This window comes from Polistes canadensis, unplaced genomic scaffold (genome assembly GCF_001313835.1).
Source record: "Polistes canadensis isolate GaletaPanama2010 unplaced genomic scaffold, ASM131383v1 scaffold_15, whole genome shotgun sequence".
Classification (NCBI taxonomy): Eukaryota; Metazoa; Arthropoda; class Insecta; order Hymenoptera; family Vespidae; genus Polistes; species Polistes canadensis.
Window position 1 is genome coordinate 372,143 of NW_014569562.1, and position 23,730 is coordinate 395,872.

General features: G+C 35.7%; 1 protein-coding gene across 2 annotated transcripts in view; it reads right to left on the minus strand.

Moving 5' to 3' along the window:
- Positions 1-23,730, minus strand: part of LOC106793533 (leucine-rich repeat and immunoglobulin-like domain containing-NOGO receptor-interacting protein 4) — a 288,380-nt gene that overhangs the window by 158,770 nt on the left and 105,880 nt on the right. The gene's annotated exons all lie outside the window — the stretch shown is intronic.

The following is a 23,730-nucleotide window of genomic DNA, read 5'->3' on the forward strand; positions in this document are numbered from 1 at the left end:
GAAAGAAAGAGATAGATAAAGAAAGAAAGAGAGAGAGAGAAAGTGAGTAGCAATGTCAGATCCTACGTTTTTGATAAAGACGTATTAATCGACTATGGAGAAAGATTTCGTGGAAATGGGGGAAAAGGAGAGAATGAAGAAGAACAGGAAAAAGAAGAAGAGTGATTAGAGTGACTGTGTAAGAAAGAAAGAGAAAGAGAGAGAGAGAGGAAGAGAAAACTAGAGATAGATAACTTCCTTGGCATGACTCGATGACGAGGGTTGACTCATGGATTTCCGCGATTACACGCTAGATACGTTTGTCCAGGTCTTTTTTGCTTCAGTGAATTCCTTTGGTAAATGCTATTGTTGCTTTGAAATGTTCAATAAATCGTCGAGGACGATTATTGTACTGGCTCGACTCGTCTTTATCTGTTTTGTAAAACCTATAACAGTTTAGAACGATTAATTATAATTTCATTGATATTTATGATATATATTATATTATGCTAATATCTATATGTATAAGTATTAGCATAATTTTTCTGTAGTATTTCTTTCGTGATTTTTTCAAAATAAAAGGTTAATCAAATTAGTTGAATAAGTTATTTTCATGAGTAATTGATAAACAACTGTCAATCGTATGGCAAAATATTGTGTTGACAATAAAGATAGATGCATAATTTAAATTAAATAAATTATCACTTTGTTAAGTTTTGGTAATTGAAATTTTCATTTAAAATACAAACAAAATTAAAATCGTGACAAATATTATTGAGAGAAATGATTAAATATATGCGCACAGATAATTAAATAAATGTTTTTTCTTTTTTCTTTTTCTTTTTTTTACACAAAGTTTTGATAATTTAATTTAAAATTACGATAGAAATTAGATTTGAATTAACTTCAGCGTATAAATAATTAACAAGGAGGAGAATCGATAAAATCTAGTAGTCGGAATCATAAATAACGAAAGTCATTTTCCAGAAATGAATCTTCGAAGATTAATGAAATCTCTCTAAGAAAAAGTCTAATCGAGTAAGTATACGGGCTAGGATTATAAGCATTGGAAAATACGATATATAGATTCGTAGAAAATGCAAGTGGCGATTCGATCGAAGCCGGTTAATTTCAACGAAGAAACTATCTACTACTAAGCACGAGGCATTCAACTAGTTCTAATTAGCGGGTATATTAAAAACACTGTTGTTAAGGAAAAAAAATGATAGTACGATTTTCCAATTAAAACTTTTTTCGAGAATAAGATGAGACGATGATTACATTGAAAAAGATTATTTCAATGGAACACTATTTTCCTTATTGCATTTTCTTTCTTCCCCCATTCGCGAATAATGTTCTTGGGGGGGGGGGTATAACGTATTATATTATATTATACTTTAAACGGTAATTATTTGACGACAAATAAAAAAACAAAAAAAAAATAAACAAACACAAATAGTAATGAAAAACGAAGAATAAACAAATTTGACGATTGAAAAAAAAATAAAAAAAGAGAGAGAGAGAGAGAGAGATAAAAGGAATGGGCGGAAGGTAATGGTGAATAAAAAAAAAAAGTGAAACTCGAAGAACGATCATTCGTACGGTCGATTTTAAGTTTCTGAGAAAAGTCCACGATTAAAAGTTTATCCATGGGGAAGTATTTAATTGCATCGGGATATACACAACAATAAAAGAACACGATAAATTAAACTCGCCTATCTTGAGTTAAAGAAAAAGCGTAACTGGAACGACGATCAAACTGTCTCCTCCATCAGGTAATTAAGTTCCTTCGGTTCGCGAACTTCCAGCTTCCTTACTTCTAAGTTTGAGATGTCCTTCTTCTTCTTCTTCTTCTTCTTCTTATTCTTCTTCTTTTTCCTTCTCGGATGTAGTATAACTTGTATACTTTTCTATCCGTTATATGTTAGCCTTTTTAATATAACATGAGAAAGGAAGAAAGTTTTTTTTTTTAAAAGCTCAAACATTTTGACCTTCGTACTATTGGGATTTGGGGGCAGGGGAAAAGTTTCTTATTATTTTTCCGCATAACTCTGGTAATATTAATCAAATCATTAGAAATTATGGAAATAAAAAATTGAGTAAAATTAAGACATGAACACTATCAAGTAGAAAATAATTTTAAATCATCTGGAAAAGAGATTGTATACGAAATATGAATAAGCATTTGTTTTGCTTATCTCATTTGACGATAAATGTGAAAAATAATAGTGACAAAATTTGTTTCATCTATCCATCGTATATAAAAATATAGTATTATACTTTCCTTTTTTCTTAATTCTTAAATAGATTGAAAATCGATAGATACTTGTATAGGTACGTGTTAAATGTTAAAAATAAGAGAATAGCAAGTTAAGGTATAAATAGTGACTATACCGAGTATATTGAACCATACGAACTGGACAGCGATATCTGGATTTCTCAAGGTTAAGGTTACGGAACACAAAAGTTCTACTTTTTAATTGCATTATCCAATTGTAAGAGTTTCGTTATTATTCAGTATTACTTCCTTCCTTTTTAAATTTAGTCGTTGTCAGTGTCATCCAAAAATAGAAAAATAATCATAAATTTTATTCGCTTATTTTTTTATGGGGGAATACAACGACTCGAACAATCTTACCCTATCTTCGTGTAGCAACAAATTCGACGAAGCTAGCTTCTCATTCCTTCATCACCCATTTACAACTCTCGGAACCTTCTAATTATAGTGACAAGAAAGAGAAAGAGGGAACAGAATTACGAGGTGCGAATAAGAGAGCTGAACGGAAACGTCACAAAGTTTATGTTCGCTCTGAAGATAATTTGAACATTTAAGAATGGAAGAAAGAGAAGAGAGAGAGAGAGAGAGAGAACTTTAAGACAACGTTGTCGAATCCAATTAACGCGTTTCTCGACCGAACCAGGGATATCATTTCTCGAGTTGATGTTCGAAGAAAACACACAGAGTGATATTTCCCTCTCCGAAGTCTTTTGCGATAATTAAATGAAGCTTTTTCTTATAAAATTGTCATTTAATTCATAGCATTCGTTCAATTGTATGTTTGAGATAAAGAGAGAGAGAGAGAGAGAGAGAGTGAAAATAAACCTTTTTGTTGAAATATACGTTAGCATATAAACGAGAGTAAGATGAAAACAAACGATATAAAAGAGAAAGAAGAAGAAGAAGAAAAAAAAAGGGAAAAGGTGAAGAAAAAAAAAGGTGCTTGCTTTGCACGCATACACACGAACGAGGAGGGGGCCGCCTCCAGTTTCCGAGCGATAAGAAAACCGTGAAACTCGTAATTGTTGTTAGACTTTATAGCGGATACGAAAAGTTTCACTGTGAAACGAGCAAAGTGTAGTAAATTTTTAACGGTCCAACGGCGTCCTAAAGGCCGGTGCGAGCTTCTTCTAAGAATAAGAGTTACTATAACGTGAAGAGAAAAGAAGAGAATGAGGGAAAAGATAGATGCATAGGAAGAGAGAAGAAGAAGAAGAAGAAGAAGAAGAAGAAGAAGAGGAAGAAGAGGAAGAAGAAGAACAAGAAGAAGAAGAGTCGGTTACTATTCTGGAAGATTCTCCGCTTGCAGAATATTTACTACAAAACGTACGCTTCGTTACAGGTTTCGAGGAGGGTCGTAGGGGGTGGGTGGGTGGTTGGGTGGGTTGGCTTGTGTCGACTTGCAGTGTTGCAACGGCGTGTGCATGGAAATTTCGTGGGGAAATCTTAGCTAGCTAGCGCGTAACTTTGACGATCCTAACACACATACACACATACATAATACACGTAGATAAACTCGAAACGTATACACGTCTAACTTTAAGACAGAGAAGGAGCCAACCGAATATTCTTGGATTATTTATGCAAACCCCTGCTTCAAATTTATTCTACTCGCTACTCTTTGTCTCTCTTCCTTCCTTCCTTCCTTCCTTTCTTTCTTCCTCCTTTACATCTCAACCATTCCCTTTTTCCAGACTCGTCAACTTTTCTACGATACTTTCTTCCTTCATTCTTTTACACGAGTCCTACCGATCAAATGGAAATAAAATAAAAATGATGTTGTATAATTGTGCACTATCGTGCGTTACGAATATTAAGAAAAAACAAATAGAAATTAAGCGGACATACAAACGAGAGAGTAAAATAATATAAAGGAAAGAGTGGAAATTATTTTTCTTTCTTTTCTCCTATCAAATTCTATAGTTATTGTTATTGCTCTCTATCTCTCTCTCTGTCTCTCTCAGCATCTTACGTGATATCCGGTATCGAAAATTGGCGAGCTCCTTGCTTGACGCATATCGATTACAGAATTATGGTAATGGTGGTAATAAAGCGTCTAATATCGCGCGTATTAACCGAAGGCAATGCACGAGGAGACAATTTAGTCTTCGCCACCCTCGATGCCTTCCACCCTTGGAACCCCATCCCTCCTCTTCCTCAACCTAACTCCTTCCTTCCCTCTACCTCCTTCTCCTCCTCCTTGTCCTTCGTCATTTCCATCTACTTCGACGCTACCGTCGCCGGTTAAAGGCGTCGTCCAACCGGCGACGATGGCAATTACTCTCCGTGTAAACCCTCGGAGCCCTTCCTCTCGTCTTGCGAAATTTCCAACGCGAGGGAGAACTCTCCTCGGCATATTCCCATGGCTAATCGCGAATAGTGCGACTACTGAACTAGCCTACATACGCTTCTGACGTCATTCTACTACATGGGGTATTGTATATTTAACATGAAACCGAAACACGCAAAGTGAACTTCTGATTAGATACTCCTCGCATTATTAGGAAAAATATAATACACCAAAGTAAAATAAATAAAAATACAAATAAATGGATAGAGCAATTTTATTTTTTTTTTAACACGAAAAGAAAAAAAAATACTCGTGTCATACGTTTAACAACACCACCTCGATTAACATTGACACATGCGTGACCACACGTTTAGTTATTATTATATTTTTTTTTCTTTATCCAAATTCTTTTACAAATAAAATCTTTATTGTTCTTTGCTTTTTGTGTGTGTGTGTGTGTGTGTGTCTGATTTTTGTTATGTTTTTCAATTCATTCTGAATCACTGAAATCACTGTCGATGTAAAATGAATATAGCAAGAAATCAAATTGATAGTAAAAATTGTATTATTTTTCATTTATAAACAAAACAAAATAATAACTTGTTCTTTTGAAACAATTCATGATGTCATTACATTTTCGTAGATTTTTTAATGCTAAAATATATGTTCTATGAATTAATAGGAATATTTCACTACAAGCACCACGATTATCTGTTATACAATACTTTGAGATTAATCGTAACATTCAGTGCGCGCGCGTTTCCACTCTCAAAAAAGAGAGAGAGAGAGAGAGAGAGAGAGAGAGAGAAAGAACGCCCATTAAAAACGTTGTTGTAAAGTTACAAAACGATAGGATCGGCTAGAAAAGAGAGAGTGAGGGGAAAAGAGGAAAAAAGGATTGGCGTCCTGATTTTCCTCCTTTTTTTCCTTCTGCTTTTTCTTCTCGTTCGGTTAGAATCGAGAGAAAAACCAAGAGAAAGAGAAAAAGAGAGAGAGAGAGAGAGAGCGAGGAAAGGGTGGTAGAAGAGCTTGCTCGTACGGGGGAATCGTAATTCTGGAATTTTATAGGAAAGTTTGCCAAGATTCTTTCGCTGGATGAAAGTTGCTGCGATTGAGGCCGTTCAATGTTCGATATCTCGCGTTAAGTTTTCAACCACGTTCCGCGTCCTTTTCCCCACCCATTTCAACCAGCCAACCAGCCAACCAACCAACCAACCACCCCTTCCTTCCTTCCTTCTCTCGTTCTTTTTCTTCTCTTCTACCTCTCACCACCGCTTTCTGCATTTGTCCTTTTTGCTCCCTAAGAAGAAACGTAGGTAACTGCTATAAGAACGGCAAACAAAGGAGAACCGTAAAACCCCATGCACGAACAGCTCGTTCTTGCTGTCCAATCTATGTTGGATCTTAAAGCCTGAAAGAGGGAGAGAAAGAGGGAAGGAGGAAGTAGGAACGTGAGTGAACCCGCACCAACTTCACCATTGGCGGAAGTGACGTCAGGAATCAGACTCAACACAGTGGTTTGCTAGGAGAAAACCGATTGCCGTACTTCTCGGTTGCACGAACGAGCCACACGAACACATTAGGATACACACTTTATAGATAAATACGCACAAAGAAACATATATGTATATATATATATATATAAACACATATAATATATGTTGAAAATAGTTGCAGCAACGGCACACAGTTTCGTTTCGTTTCGTTTCGTTTCCAAAGGCAGTAGTAGCAAGCAACAGCAAAAGCAATGGTGGCAACTTCGTTCCTTCGTTCGTTTGTTCCGTGTTCTCGTCGCTTTTCACGAACCCATGTTTGCAAAAATCAGGATGTATTCCTTCCCTCGTGGGTAAACTCTAAGACCCTTCTTCCTCCTCTGCTTTAAACTCGCTATACGACCTGTCGAGTCTACACGCTCTCTTCCCAAGCCCAACAATGTCATCGAAAAGGTGCTTTATGAAAAGGAAAGCATTGTTGAGAAAACGAGTTCGATGTTAACGTTTTCATTCGATCCTGGTCGACCATTGTTGGATTAAGTCGTTCGAGACAGCCTGACTTGTATGTTCTTTTCCTCTCGAGCTTTTTTTGTTCTTTTTTCTTTTCCTTCTCTTCTATCTAACTTACTTTCATTCTTTCTTTCTTTCTTTTTTCCTATGCGTGACTCTTGACAGATCGGCCGAGCGTCGTGTGCCTTTTCCCTGTCGCGAAAAAATCCTTCATCTTGACACCGAGATTAATGCGAATTTTATTTATACGATCATTGCTAAGCGAACATTGGAAATTCGTTTGATAACGTTCACACTCGTATAAGATACGTATATATTTAAACTAACACACGCATATTCAACTTCATACACTCGTTAAACGTAAACTCGTATTTCGTTTGAACGCACGATATACATACGCGAATAAATGCAGTACTAGTAAGATTTGTACTACTTCCTGCTGTTACTACTACTACGCTGTTATCTCGTTCGTAAAGTAACGAACGAGTAAAGTGGAAAAAAATTAGCTCGAGTTCTTCGCGTCCCATTTAGAAAAAAAAAAAAACTTCTCCCTCGGTTACTAGAAGATCGACTGCTAGGAAAGAAGGAAAGAAAGAAATAAATAAAGAAAGAAAGAAAGAGAAGGAAAATAGAAAAAGAAAAAACTCGAAATCGAATCGTATCTTTGAATCTCGCGCGCTCGCAATATGCACGCAACTGCAGCTCGTAAATTTTCTTAACGTTCCAAGTTTTTACTTTTTACGGACTTGCGTCGTACTTGAAAAAAAAACTTTCGTCGATTTGTTAAAAATCTTCTCAGAAGATTTTCTCTCCCTCTATATTTTTCTCTTTCTTTCTCTCTCTCTCTCTCTCTTTCTCTCTCTTATTTTTTACTTCCATTTCTATCTTTTTCTTTTTCTTTCCACGTTATTTTATGTTAGAGAAAAGGCGAATGTCGCTAGTAGAAAATGTACGGGGTGAACCATTTAAAACAAGTCACTGGAATATCCTTGACTATTTTTAACATGGGAAATAGAACGTACAAATAAGAATATCCATCTTAAAAAGACATTAATCTTCGGTAGTATGCTAGCTAGCTAGCTAGGCGCTTGCTCGATATCAGAAAACTTTTCCTCTGCGAAATTGTAAAAGCTATTTGGACGAACACATTTTTATCTTTACTATATATACACATACATACACATACATACATACATACACATATAGATTTCTCACTCGGTATATTTCAAATACTTTTGAAAACAGAGTGAAAGAGCTTTCCTCCCCCTTTTTCCCCCCCACCCTCCAACTCTCTCACTCTCTTAAATTTTACGTTTACTCGAGCTCGACGAAGTATTTGTCGTTTGTAAGCGATTAGTGATTTACGTTTTACGTTCCGCGTCTTTTCATAATAAAAATGATAAAAAGCCAAAAAGAGAATTTAAAAGGGAGAAAAATAAAGTAAATGAAAAAACTCGACCCTTTGCCCGTCGAAAAGAAAAAAAAATCAAAAAGAAAAAAGGACAAGGGCTCAGTGTTCTTGTACTTTTTGGATATCTCTCCATTTTCCTTTTATTATTATTTTTCCTTTTTTTTTTTACTTGTTTTGCGTTGTATTCTCATTCCGGCATCTCGGTGTTGCTTTCATAAATTCGAACGAGGAGGACAGCATTTCGGGAACGATCTGATAACAGATAACCTTTGTTGGACGTTCGTCCTCCCCAGAGAACGATAAGGAGTTTCGGGACTCTCCCTCTCTCATCCTTTCCTTCCTTCCTTTATTCCTATACTTGCAATACCCTTGCGGCATAACACAGAACATAAAACGGAATATCGGGTCGGGGTTAAAATCATCAAGAGGACGACGGGTAAAAGAAATTGGATAATTTTGACGCGACTTTGTAATTAAACACATTCATAATGGAAATGATTTATTTTTAATCTAATTATAAGAAGAAATAAGATTTGTGAGGATTTTATTTAAAGAAAATCGAAAATCGGTTTTCTGATCAAGATCGATTAAAAACTATTTGCAAACTTTATATTAGGTTATCTCGAAAGTTTATATATAATGTATATACATACGATATTTATAGTTTATTTATTATTTAGAAGAAAAAGAAAATCTATACGAACTCATTTGACAATTAACAAATTGAATATTAGCTAAATCAAATGAAATATTTGATATTTGTTTCTTGATACCTTATCAATGTGTCGCGAGAGTGCGGTGCACTCTGGTTGCACACTCAGGTTGCCGTGGCCCTTGTAATGGTAATAGTAATAGTAAGTAAAATAGTAATGGTAGTAGTAGAAGTACGAAAGGATAGCGATTAATGAACGTGGAACGAGAAAGTTTGGAAAACAAATGTGCACCGTGTGCCGTTCGCTAGCTAGACGATGCATCGAGCGTCGTTAGAAACGAGAAAGGAAGGGAGAAAGGAAGAGAGAAAGAAAGAGAAAAGAAAAAAAAACTAGAGAAAAAGAATAAAAGATTAACGGGAAAGACGTATATCCATATGAAGGACGTGAATGTGGTACTGCTGCTGTTACTGCTGCTGCTTGTCCAGTAGAAGTCTATTATAGTAACTCTTCTTCCTGTAGGTAAGTACTTGTTACAGGCTTCCACCAAATGAGACTAACTGCGCTTGTTCGCTCTTATAACTAAAACCATACTATAAATGACCGGTAATGTTTCGTTAGACGCATTACTATCCACAATCAGCACTTTATTATATCACAAAAGTGGCTGTAACGGGTGAGCGATGCTCGTTCATGTATTTATATACCTCGAGAAACTTTAAACGAGATGAAATTGTTACGGTTACAATGTAATTGTACTTTCATTTTAGATTCTCGCAATATAACGACGTTTATAGTTCTAATACAGATTTCGGTGGAACGAAATTCCCTAGTTCGATCTATTACTCTTTGGTGATTTGGATACGTTAATAGAAATTTTACTTATTGTTAGAAATGTTAATAAGATTAGATGAGATAAAGGAAAAATGCAAACACCTTGTGATTATCGGCAAGTTTGTATAATGCGTTTTATCATTTAATAAAATGGTAAAAATTATTTTTTAACTGCGGTAGGTGTATGTATGTATAGTATGTAGACAATATTTACCATTCGTATTTTGTCGAATACGAATTCAGCTCTTTTCCTTTTACTATGAAAATATCTTATCATTTTCCATTGTACGGCATCGTAAAACGAGAAAATATATTTCCTTCTTCTTACAACTTTATTTTTTAGTATTCCATTTCTCTTGGCAACTTCGTTTTCGTAGTTTACGTTATGCGAAATGGTCTATTAAATTTGTTCGCGATATAAGGTAAAATCTAAAGTGTTTATATTAATAGAAAGAGATAGAAACGAAACTGGTAACTTGCGTACATGAACAAGTCACTGAAAAGATTGTCTCACCGGGATTCTTGAGATATTCATCAAAAAAAAAATGGAAACGTACGAGTCATATACATCGTTCATAAGCTAAAACGATTCGTTTAATATTACTAACTAAAACTCTACGAACTGACTATAAATTATATTTACTATCAAGACAATGCATATCAAACTATTATTATATTATATATAAATCGAATATTTTACGTGCACGTTCAAATTATCCTTAATTATCAAACTAATAAGATAAAAAGGGCGATTGAATCGAATAAAGGAGTAAATAAAAAGAAAAATGTTCGAGTCATTTTTATTCGAATGAGAGAACGAATGTTTTTAAGTATAGGTTGCAGCCAAAATTCACTATAATTTATGTTCTCCTCTAATCGGTCATTTTTCTTTCCTACGATACCGAAGTTTAACTTGTAGGGAACACGTTATGTATATGTGTATGTGTATAGATATACTTTCCCATATATATATATATATATACACGTACACACACACATATATTGGAGTGGCCGAGGGCGACGGTCGTTGGTGTACGAGAGAAGGTATATCACGATGATTATCGGCCAGGGGGTGAACTCACGGACGGACAGCAAAATCTACCACCTAATGCAACGAGCCTGGTTATCCACGTTGTGGAATTACCTTTAGGCACGCACTCGCTCACTCACTCACTCACTTACTCATTCGGTAACTCACGCATGCATATAACACAACGACGAGGATGGGGATGACTACAACGAGGACGACGACACTGACACTGACGTTGCACGACGCAAGCGTAGAATTCAATAACTGACTATTCTCTCTATCTCTCTATCTATCTATCTATCTATCTATCTATATATCTATCTATCTTTGTCTATTCATTTGCACGTATCACTTGACTGTCCTTCTCTCACTTTTCTCTCTATCTCTTTCTACCTCTCTATCTCTGTCACTGTCGCTCGATATAACGCCCATTGAGAGACTTCCGTTTCGTATTAATTCTGGAAAGTGTGTACGTGTGCGTGAATTCGTGTGAGAGCGAGAGTAAGAGTAAGAGTGAAGGCGTGTGTGTGTGTGTGTGTGTGTGAGAGATAGGAGTAGCGAGACTTCGAATTCGTAGAACACGCGCGCACGAAACGCTACGGAGCACCCAGCCACTGCTAATATGATTAATTAAGAAGAGACCGTGGATTACGTTCCTACCGTAATTCCGATCGTAACCGCGATTGTTAGGATAATTATATTTTCCGGTAGTCGTTTAACGAGCGTCAAAGGGAGTTGCAGTTTTGTTTTTTAAATCTATGCGCGATTATTTGTATTACGAATAAACATACTCTCTCTCTCTCTCTCTCTCTCTCTCTCTCTCTCTCTCTCTCTCTCTCTCCTCTCTCTGTCTTTCTACTCTAGATTTATACAACAAAGATATTTACAAAATTCACTATAAATATATATGTCTTCTCTCAATTTATTTTAATGATAATTATTTACTCTACGAGTCAATTAGAATAATAATGAAAAGATAAGAAATAAGAGAGAATTGTTAAACGATTCTTCAGACACGTTCAAAAGAGTTAAAAAGAGAAAGAGAAAGAGAGAGAGAGAGAGGCATATAAATATTTGTCAGGGTATAACTGTGCTTGAGAAAGCACATCAATGAGATAGACGAAGACTATACCGAGAAAGAAGAGGAAGAGACAAGGAAGAGATAGCAAGGGATGAGGAGAGGGTTAGAGTACAGGGGAGGGGGAGGAGAGTGGGAATAGGGGAAACGTTTCATTTACGTTGAAAAGTAAACCGAACTTCGCGATAGTTCTCTAAGAACAATATCGCATAGAGAATCTGTGGTTATAATAGTTAATACAAGATATTACTAAGAGAGAGAGAGAGAGAGAGAGTGAGATAAAGAAGAAGAAAGTAGCAATGAAAGAAAAACATAACTACGAGATTAATCATGAAAAGTAATGATTGTTCTTCTCTCTCTCTTTCTCTTTCTCTTTCTGTTTTTTTTTCATTCTCTTTATCCGTGAGTAAAGTAATAGGAGATATCAAATATAAGATCTATAATCCGGCAAATAGCCAAGGTCTTGAGAAAGATGAGTTACGATGGATAGATTAAGGAATTTAATAGAGTCGATTATATGGTAAGTTAGTAAGAGTCCGTGAGTTAAATTAGAGGCCTGTATTATTCGCGGTAGCATCGTAATAAAGATATCAACCTTGACTTTAGACGGATATTATGACTTTTACTATAGCACTTTTCTTCGAGCGTTCAAAACGGAAAAGTTCGAGAACTAGGTAAAAGATAACGCCTAACTAGCCTAGATAGCGGATAAGCGGATGCAGAATTAAAACCGGATAGGAAAGATTGAAGAAGGTGGAACGAATGGAGAAATTACTGGTTATTATTTCTTTATTACTTTTTTTTCTTTTTCCATTCTATATCTTCATCTATCTGTCTGTCTTCATTTTATTTCTTCAGATTTTGTAAAATATATATATTAAACCTTGTGGTTTAACCCAGTACGGTGTCAATTAACTTATATCACTGACATTGTAACCGTTGAGAAATATAGAGAAATAGTTTTGTAAATGATAGAAAAAAGATAGTGAGAGAGAGAGAAGGATAGAAGGATAATGCGAGATATGTTTTATGCAAGTAAATAACTTCATTGACTTTGGAGAGTGGTCGGAAGATGTGGGTTCCCACCTCGACCGAGTACTTCTGTCGATATAGAATAACAATGTTCTACCTATAGTACTATTACCTTGTTTCTAATTCAGTAATGGAACATATATAAAGACCTACATATATACGCTAAAATGTATAGATATTATGTTTGTAAATACTTTATCGTACTTTAACTATAGAATATAATAATTAATCGACAATGTGCTTTTCAAATATAATATCACCGATATTCGTCGATTCTTTCTATTAATTAATTTAATTAAGAATATCAAGAGAATATTCTCTTCAAATGAAAATAATTCTAATTATCAAATGTGATAAAGGTCGACGTATTAACACAGAGAGAGAGAGAGAGAGAGAGAGAGAGAGAGAGAGAGATAGAGGGAAAGAGTGATAGGGAGGTGGGAAAAAAGAAGTATACTCCAATTGAAAAGAATTTATATAACCTGACGATATTTCAATAGAGCCATTATTCTTTCCATTTCATATTTGCGTGGATGATTATTCAAACCTGCGGAGAATCCAGATGAATTTTCCCACGTAATTATCTTATAGATTCAAACGATCCACCAAGAATTACGAATCTATACTTTCGACATTAATTATGAAAGATGCAACAAGACTTCGACTTCTATAAATACGCGAAATCGGAACGACCATATATATAATTACACTTCTCGATGATATATTTATCATTCCCTAATGTATTTGTGCAAAATGGTCTAGACATTCTACTCGTACGACCTTATACAGAAAAAAGAAAAAAGTACAGTTTTGTATAAAATATTTCCAATGGATGAGAAATAAAAAAGAGAGAGAGAGAGAGAGAGAGAGAGAGAGAGAGAGAGAGAGACGACACGATCTTCGACGTTCTCGAGAGAAAGAAAAAAAATAGTAGAAAAAGAAGAAGAAGAAGAAGAAGAAAATTATCCAATGAAAATATACGAACGAACGAGAGATATCTGATAAAAACAACGAGAACAAATATAAGAGAAGAAAGAAAAAAAAATCATAAAGTGGAAGAAGAAAAAGTAGAGGTAGAAAAGAATCGTTTCGAATTCTCATTCATATCTTGGAGTGATAATTCTGCACCAGGGGGGTTGAGAAGAGAGGATATATAGGAGGGTTGCTGGTAGAAAAAAGAAAAGGAAAGAAAAGAAAAAAGAAGTTATATACCAGGAACATAACGGATCCTCACTTTTCAACTTCGTCCTTTTTTTTTTCTTCTTCTTATTCTTTGTAGCTCTCTCTCTCTCTCTCTCTCTCTCTCCCTCTCTCTTTTTCTATCTCGGGTGAATCTTTTCTTCTCGTATACGTAATTATTTCCATCCGCGAGAGAATTCCTACGAGATTCTTCCTTGGCGAGGACTTATCGATAAATCAATCTTTCTCTCTCTCTCTTTCTCTTTCTCTCTCTCTCTTTCTTTCTCTCGCGATCTTTCATTCACGGAGAGCAAACGAACGTCGTCGTCTACGAACGCACACCAACGTAAACATTTCCGGAAGAATACCTGAATGGAAATAATCGCGAGAGAGAGAGAGAGAGAGAGAGAGAGAAAAAAGGATAGAGAAAATTTGATGAGCTTCGAACGAGAATGTTTCAGCATGTTATAAATATCTTATATATGATTATAGAGGCAAGTAACTAACTTTATTTGTATATGTACAGCAGGTATATTATATCGACACAGTTATCCATCCACATTACATGTATTTTAAATATAATATAATATTCTGAAATTTTCTCTCTCTCTCTTTCTCTCTTCTGTTTTTTTTTTCTTTTTCTACATCATCGTTTAATTCGTTATCAGCGTTTTCACAAATACTTTCTATTAAAAAATTGTCCTGATTAATTATACAATATAAAAAAATTACGTATTATATCGTGGATGTGTGTGTGTGTGCATTATCGAAATAGCGAATGTTAAGAGAAAAAGAAAAAAAAAAAAAAAGAAAAAAAGAAAGAAAGAAAGAAATAAAGAAAGTTTTCAACGTGTTTACGGGAATTGATGCGATTGAAATATATTATATTGTATGTGGGTAGTTACGTGTGAGTTTTGAATAAAAGCCTGTTCCCTTTTCTGTCCATCTCCATCGAAAGAGAGTGTGACAAAATCGATGAATAAACGCAGCGAGGCGATTGAGGTGACCGGTACTAGCAGCGTATATATATATACGTCAACGCGTGCAGCTGGAAAATCGTATTAATGACGTTTCGGTAATCGTTTTTATGTCGGGATAGCGACGATCGACGTTAACACAATCGACTTTTACAATCGTTACACGTATCACCATAAACTTCTCGATTCGAGAAAATAGTCCGGCTAACTGTAATAGTACCAGAATACCTTTTGTTCACTTTCCCTTCGCGTCCCTTTTTTCTATTATTTTTTTTCTTCTTTTTTCTTTTTTTTTAAGTTTTTCTATTTTCGCGAAATGATCGTATGGAACAAAAATAAAATAAAAAAAGAAAAGAAATAAAATCTAATAGAATTAAATAAAAGAAGATAACATTTTTTTTAGAATCGACCGTTCGTTCGTTCGTACGCGATTTGACGGAACAAAGTTTTGCGGCCAAGTGAAACGGAATAAAAAAAACAACGACAAAAAAAAAAACACAAAAAAACAAAAATAATTTAGTAACGTCGACAAGCGCGCGCCGCGAACGGGCTAGCTAGCTGCGTTGCGTTGTTATCTCGCTGAAATTTCTCGTTGAAATTTACTTCACGATCTTTCAACGTGTATACACGGTTAACAGAGGAAAACGGAATACGGAAAGTAGGGAATGACGGGTAACATTTCAAAGTTACAATGATATGCGATTTATTAAAGAACATTTCGTAGTTTACTGAACGTGACAGATTGACGTATCAATTAATTGAATACATGAATATCGTAAAACGTAAATCTATGTATATATTAACCGATGAAAAACAATATATCACAATTATTTAAAAATTCCTACTATATAATAGAGTTTCCGAACGATTAGTAAAAATCTCGTGGAATTTTTATAGTAAGTTCGTTTGGACTTTGGAAAGTTGGAATTATTCCAACTTGAACCAAAGATAAATGTATGCAACAATATATATCTATATATATTACTAATGTACATATGTATGTAGATACATATGCATGTGTACACGTATCTATATGTACGTTAACGCGATTCGCGTAAAAGTTGGGAAGTAAATAAATTACGTGAGAGTTAAGGTCGACTTCCGGAAACGGTTTTGCATGGAATGCGCATTGGCTTCTTTACGTTGAGCGTTACAATGATAGAAGAGAGTAAAAGGGAGTAGTAAGTACGAAAGAGTAAGAGAAAGAGAGGAGGGATTGGTAACACGCGATCGTGACCAAGTGGTAGACGAACGGAAAGTCGTATATACCTATACCACTCGAAGAACTTTTAAAGAAAACTTTTGAATCGGGGGCGGCAACGTTAACGACACGTCAGCGATATTACTGGCTCCAACCCACGTCTACAAGATAGGAAGAAAGAAAAAAAAGAACGAAGAAAGAATGGAAGAATGAAAGAGAGAAGCAAGGAAGGAAGAAAGAAAAAGAAAAGAAAAAAGGAATGAAATAAAGAAGGAAAGTTTAATGGCCCGACACAATTTTGCGGTTGAGTAAAAACGAAAACTATTAACGAGCCGCGATTCGTCTTAATAAACGCCACCGGGGGAGACTATTGCGTACATATTTATGAAATTTTTACGCTTAAATTCATTTTACCTTCCTGCACGAAATTTTGTTTGATCTTTCCTATGATGATAATAGAACGAACAGGTTGACAAGTAATGTTGATGCTCGATTTTATAAACACTTTTCATATCGGTCTCGCTTAGAATCTAGTCCTCCCTCCTCAACTTTTAATACACGTTATTCTCGTTCGTTCATTAGTTCCTTCGACTTGATTTAATAATGTTTTTTTTTTTCGCGTGAAACTGAATCGATCGTATTACCGAGAAAAAGACAATTTTGCTATTTTGTTTGTGAATTTTTTGAAAAATTTACCATTTCACTTTGATATAAGGTAATATAATTGAACGGGGTTATACAAAATGGATGATTTATAATTTACATAATATTATTAATAAAGTAGCCTACTTTTCTTTTTATTGTTTTCTTTCATTTATATTCTTCATCTCTGTTTCTCTTTCTCTTTCTCTCTGGCTGCCTGTCTCACTCTGTCTATGCTACGTATGCACGTATACAATTGTACACACATATAGATTCACTCTAGGAGACACGTAGTCCGATAGCGTGTGGCTGACGTGTACCGAAGTGGCCAGGAAAATCGCATTATCGATGATTCGATAATCGTTTTCACATCCGCTCGTGATAGACGGCATCGATACAATCGCTTTTCTCGGTTGGCATTCGAACTCTCGAAGAAAACGTATCGTCCGCCATCGAGTGGAAAAATATATATCGAGAAAATATCGAAATTTTCTCGCGACTAGAAGCTTTATTTTTTGTTCCTTTTTATCGATCTCTTTTTAAAAGATTCATTCGTTTTATCCTAATCAATAAAATACATCTGTATATTTACTTTTATACATTTGTGTGTGTGTGTTTATGGAGGATATAGAATGAATCATACAGAGACTACTTTAGCAAGGTAAAACTATAAGTGATTCGATCGAGACTTTAGCTAATTCGTAGCATGAATTAGTTAGTATGGTCTCGCTAACTTTCATCGGGGATTAGCGTTCGCATCTTTCCTATTATCGCCTTATCGAAAAGACTGTTTTCAAAGGCCATGAAAGTTATCTTAAACTTAACCGTACGAATCAGCTTCCAACGAGATTTTTAACTTATCATCTTTTGATTCTAAGGTCATGTTTGAAATTTCATATCAATAGGACTGATGTTGTGATATATATATACAATAGTTACATTCCTATCTACAGATGCATATGTATGTATGTAACTGTATATAGATACAGTAGTACATCCCTAGTACAGTCATTGATTATGCTAGCAGCGATTAACTAAGCGATCGATTAACGGAAGACCAAATAACAATAATATCGATTATTCTAACCAGTGCTTGTTTCCGTGTAACACGCTCGAATGTGTTCGGTACGGTAAACGTTTCCGTACAACGCATCGATTAATGCAAGATACGCAATTTGATGTTTAAAAATGAATCACACTCTTGCGGAAACACGTATTATTTATATCCCAACAATATAACAGATATATTATATTTTGTTATCGAATGATATGGTAAGTATCTCAACACAGTATTACATATTTTATTGGCTTGTTTGCAAAGTATTTATACATTTTCCATAAAGATTTCCATAATCTCGTTTATCGATATCAAACCTTCCTTTGAATCTCAAAATCATTTTTAATTCTAGCAACAAACATTTCGGACGTAATTTAGAATCTTTGTTTATACATAAATATATACAATATATATGTGAAATATACTAATGTCAGATTAAATAAAGAAAATAGGAAGTATTACGTTTTACCTAGGGATATTTTCTTTGACTCGTTATAGACTAGTGTGTTTCGTGAACTAACATAAGGGATAGAGAATTGAACCATCTTAATAAGGCCGTGTACCTTATCGGCTTCCAGCTGAGTTTCTCGTGTACCTTGTACAACGTTAGTGACGTGTACCGAAGTATATACACGTAACGTGTAACGAAGTCTACCTTACGAAATGTTCCTCGCACAAAACTCATCCTTTTCTTTTCTTTTCTTTTATTCTTTTCTGTAATACACGTGGTGTATTACACATACACACTCGATGAGGCGGCAGCTGTGCGGTCACAGAGAAAATGACCGTAATTCCGATCGTTATTCTCTTTTTAGAAAAAAAAAGAAAAAAAAAATCGAAACGAAAAGACAGACAGACAGAGAGTGAGAGGAGGGGGATGGGGGCTGGGGGTTAGGGGGTGGGTGAAAAAACGTCGAGAAAAGCACGTAGCTGTAGGAAGGCAAAAGACTCACCACAGAAAGTAACAGAAAACTCTTTTGCTTTTTCCTTGTTTCCTCGCTCACGTTCGAGAACAAGATTAGATAAAGACGAACTTGTCGCCTTTTCTCTTTCTTCCTTTTCCCTCTTTTATTTCTCGTTCTTTTTTCTTTTCTTTTCTTTTCTTTTCTTTTCTTTTCTTTTTTTTTCTTTCGTTCGTTCCTAATTGGAAAGCCCCTTTCTTCTTCAAAAGATCTCTCCTACTCGTTTCGACTATTAACCTTAACCTTGGATCGTGGATTTAACCTCAATTCGGCTACCCAAACCTTTTTCTCTTTCCTTCTTCCACATTATTATCCATCTTGTTCTTCTTCTCTTCCTGTGTTTTTAAATTTGTTCCCTTCTTTTTCTTATCGAAGTATCATCCCTTTACTTTTTCTAAGTTGAATATGGAAAACTTCGGTTGTTCGGAAAATATCGTTCAATCTTTTAACCCCGACCTTGAAATTCGAAAAGGTTGTTCGATCTCAAAAGGATTTTATACATACATACATACATACATACAAACATACATACATTTATACATGCACACATGCATACATACATATATATATATATATATGCATATATTCGATACGAGATTTTTCACCTTTGGAGTTCGTTGAGAAACGACGTTGACGGAGATACGACTGGGTGTCATTAGTCACGTTTCGTTGAAAAATGAAAATCGAGGTAGTAGTAATAATGGTATCGGTGAGTGGTATCGAACCAACTTCGATTTTTCTTCTTTTTTTTTTTGTTCTTTATACTTATACAAACGATACGTACCCATAATTCTTCTCGAAATATACATAAAAATAATATTTATCGAACTATAATAGGTATAATAAATATGTCGTCGCGAGAAAAGTTTCTTTCATTTTATTATTAATTTTACATACAGAGAGAATATTTTGTAATTATGTTCTTTTTTTAAACAGTATATAGAATAATATAAAAATATAAAATAAGAATAGATTGCATGTTATTCAACAAAAAAAAAGAAAAATTATCTAAGAAAACGTTAAAAACTTTCGGAAGGGAGGGGGTGAGTATAATTTAAATATACTTAAAAAATAAAACGAAAAAAGTAAATAGGAATATTAAAATGCGAGTAACTTCTTTGCCGACAAACTATTAAGTGTTTGAATACACTTCGTCGAACAAGTGGTATTTATTCGTCTTAAAGATAAATAAATAAAACAATATATAATATAATAATATATACGTTGTTTAAAAGGTAAAATAATAAAAAAAGAAATGAGATATAAATATTAAAATGTGTGTATATGTATTTGTGTGTGTGTGTGTGTGAATGTATATAGCTTATTGTTAGTCGACAAATGAATGATAATAAAGTGTTTGGAGACATTTCGAGCAAGTGGGATTTACTCGTCTGAAAGATAAATAAATGAAAACACTCAGGGGAGGGGAGGGGAGAGATTCTTGAAGAGAAAAAAGTTATCGCGACGGGCCAGGACATTTTCACGCTAGTCGTTAAGTACCTACTACCTACCACCGGGTGTAAGAGGAGCCCGTCTCGTCTCGTTTCATCTCTTTCGCACCCTTCGGCCCTTCTTTCCCGACGCCTAATAAAAGCAACCTTCCGAAAGTCGCAACGCCTTGTTCTCACCCTCTTGAAATCCAAAGACTCGACAGGAACGATTTCGTCCCTTCTTATAGATATTTCTTTTCTTTCTTTTTCTGACACATACATATATATATATATATATATATATATATAGTACATAGTACCTACACACGTATACAGACGCACACATAAACCTATATACATATTCTTGATCCTTCTAAATCGCGATCGGCAAACGAGCGTTCTCGACGATCGACGCGTCTCGAAGGGTCGAGAAAAAAGGGAAAGGGAAAAGAGAATAGAAGTAGAAGAAGAGGAAGAAGAAAAGGAAGGGAAGAAAAAGGTCTTTCGAAGAGCGCGAAGATCATCGAAATTCCAGGACCGTACTTTTCTCTCTCTCTCTCTCTCTGTCTCTCTCTCTGAAGGGAAACACACTCGCGTGTGTAGGAGGAGGGTTGAGCCCAAAGCAGACGGGGATTGATTGGCTCGTGTCTCTGGGGTTAACGCAAAGGCGCTTTCTCTCTCTCTCTCTCTCTCACTCACTCACTTGCTCTCTCGTACTCAGTATTCACAAAGGGGGACCCATATGCGAACACGCAAAGTCACATGCACGCGTGAAAGCACCTACGTAGAAATGCACCTACAATGCGTGCGTATGCGTGCAATACTCACGCGTTAAGGCTTTACTACTGCTGGAACGCCATCTGTGATGTGAGCACACACACACGCGCGCGCGCCAATCTACATAGGCATGGAGAGAAACTAGCAAATGAGAGACAGAGACAGAAATAGAGCAGATAGAGATAGAGAGAGAGAGAGAGACAGAGAGACAGACAGACAGACGAGCCGTCGCTCGCGATGGTGGGACCCATTGTTACGGCTATTATTTGCCACTAATCAGAATGTGTGGTCTCTGACGTGGATCCCCGAAGCTGTGTTCGTGCGCGTGAATACGCGAAAGGGTGGTTCTCGAGGGGCTGCGAAGGGAGGAGAAAGGGCGAATCTAGTGTAGAGCCATGGTTGGTTGTTGCTCGTGCTTTAGCGAACGACCTCATCGTCGTAACGCGCGTTTAGACTATCACGCGTCTCTCTTGTTGTTGCTAGCGGTGGTGGTTGCTTGTAGGCGCTCCTGTGGGTGGCTGTGGGTGGTTGGTTTAGACCGATTTCCCACCCCGCACCTACCTACCCTACCTACCTACCTACCTGCCACCACGCCCTTAAATACAACAACGAAGATTTTCAAGATATCCAAAGTGTTGTTGACCGGTAGGACACTCCTCTATCTCATTAAACTACAATTTTTCTATTACTATTATTATATTATCATCATCATCATCATCATGTTTCTTACCTATTTAGCAATTTTTCACGAAGCACACTACTCGACACCCTTTTTTTTTTCTTTTCTTATACGCTTCATTAAATTCGTATCTCATCGTCTCATCCTTCTTCTAGTTGATTAACACATTAGAGAATAATTATTTTAATTTTACTATTATAATATAATATTAATAATTCGCGCAACACACGTATCGATAATTTAATGAATATAATTATTACCGAATCTCTCTTTTATTATTTATAATTTTCGGGTTTGCATTAGTAAATCATGCAAAATGGTTGAATAGAATTCAATCGGGAATATTTATCGTTGCGCGCGTGTGTGCACGTGTACGTGTGCATGTACATTTGATGAAATTCTACAAAAGAGGATTTTTAATAAGAAATATATACGAATAGTATTCTCCTTTTGTTTTGTTGTAATCACGTAACCGTAAATGTCATGAATGTAATTATTAAACGGGGAAAATATCAAAAGACCTTTTGTATATTTTCACAAGGTATGAATTTTCATTGAAATAAATCGAAAGTTACTTCGAATACTAGAATCGTGTTTTAACGAGCTACTCTATCTCTCTCTCTCTCTCTCTCTCCGTTTTTATCTCTAATTTTCTCTCTTTTTCTATCATCGAGTATTTCCATCAACGTTACAACTTTACCAGGAAATTCTCAAATTTATCACCTAGCCCTTGTTATCGGCAGCAACTGTAAACCGTAAGCTTGTCGACGTTAAGTAGGAAGCTAGGAAGAACACACACGGACCCCAAAGGCATCGACGAATGAGAAAATACATGGGGTGGGGAGGTCTGATTTAAACTGAGATTGAAGAATCGGCAACACTTACAAAGAGAAACTTCAGGACTACTACGGAGAAAACTCAAGCCCCCGGAATCGATCGATCGAAGCTCACGCGTTATCGCGTCTTCTTAAAATTCAAACGAATCGTGCGGTAAACGAGACTTTTATCGCCCGCCATTTCCACATGGCGTTTTGTGCTGCATTGTCGTCGTCTATACCTTTCTTTCTTCCATCCTTATATTCTATATCCCTTTTTACCAATACTTATACCTCTACTTGTGTTCATGGAAAATTTGAACTTTCAAATTCGGTTAGAGTCTACTTTAGATGGCAAATTGTACGAGATGTATATCTTATAGATACCTCTACCCCCTAACCCCTACACCCCTCTTTTAAACGCAAAGTAAAAAAACAAAATCACGAGATAAGAGTCTGACGATAAGAACAAAGAACAAAGAAAGAGAGAAAGTATCATTAACTGGATTAATTAAGTTGATAATCAATCAACGTAAAAACGAATGGAAAAGAAAAATAAAAATAAAATGAAGAATAATTTGATAACTTTCAAAGAAAGGTCCTTTCATTTTAACACCAAATATAAAAAGATCTCGACACATTGTTCCCCTTCACTATTAAAAAGATTTCGTCTGTGACCAACCACCACCTCATCGTCATCGTTGGTGGTGTTGGTCCTTATTTCTGTCTCTATTTCTCTTTCTCTCTTTATCTCTTTCTCTCATTCGCTTTGTGAAGATGAATGAAAGGAAAGAGACGAAGATAAAATATTCAAAGTGTATGGCCATTAGGCCGAAGACAACGAAGGAAGGCTGCTCAGTAAGAAGGCATCAGGGATCACGGAACACAAGTGTGAGGCAGCAGAAAAGACGAAAGCGTTGCTTGTCGGTGAAGACTGTTTTTAGATGGGATGGTCGAAAGCTGACGTCATCGGTAGGGAGCTCACGAACGAAATAATTAGCGGGGTCGACTAAGAGCTCTCTCTGTCTCTGTCACTCTCTCTCTCTCTCTTTCTTACTCTTTCTTTCTCCCTCCTCTCAACGAACGCACCCTAAGGCGCGGACCCCGGCTCCCTTATCGGCCTTCTCACCGAGCCCTTTCTCATCGAGCTACCTTATTGGTGCGTTATATATATATATATATTTACTATACGAGAATAGGCTCCTTTTCCTTTCCATCAACCTTTCCTAGAATTAATCCACTCTCGAAACTAGTAAATCTTGTCGTATATACGTTGAAAATTTCTAAACAAGTTGTTATTTAACACGCGAAACTAATCATTAGATCCTAATTATAGTTTCATTTAATATATCTTGGTGTAAGTAAAATATTATTTCGATAGTTATTTATATATATATTTATTTATTAGATTTTTTTATATACTATA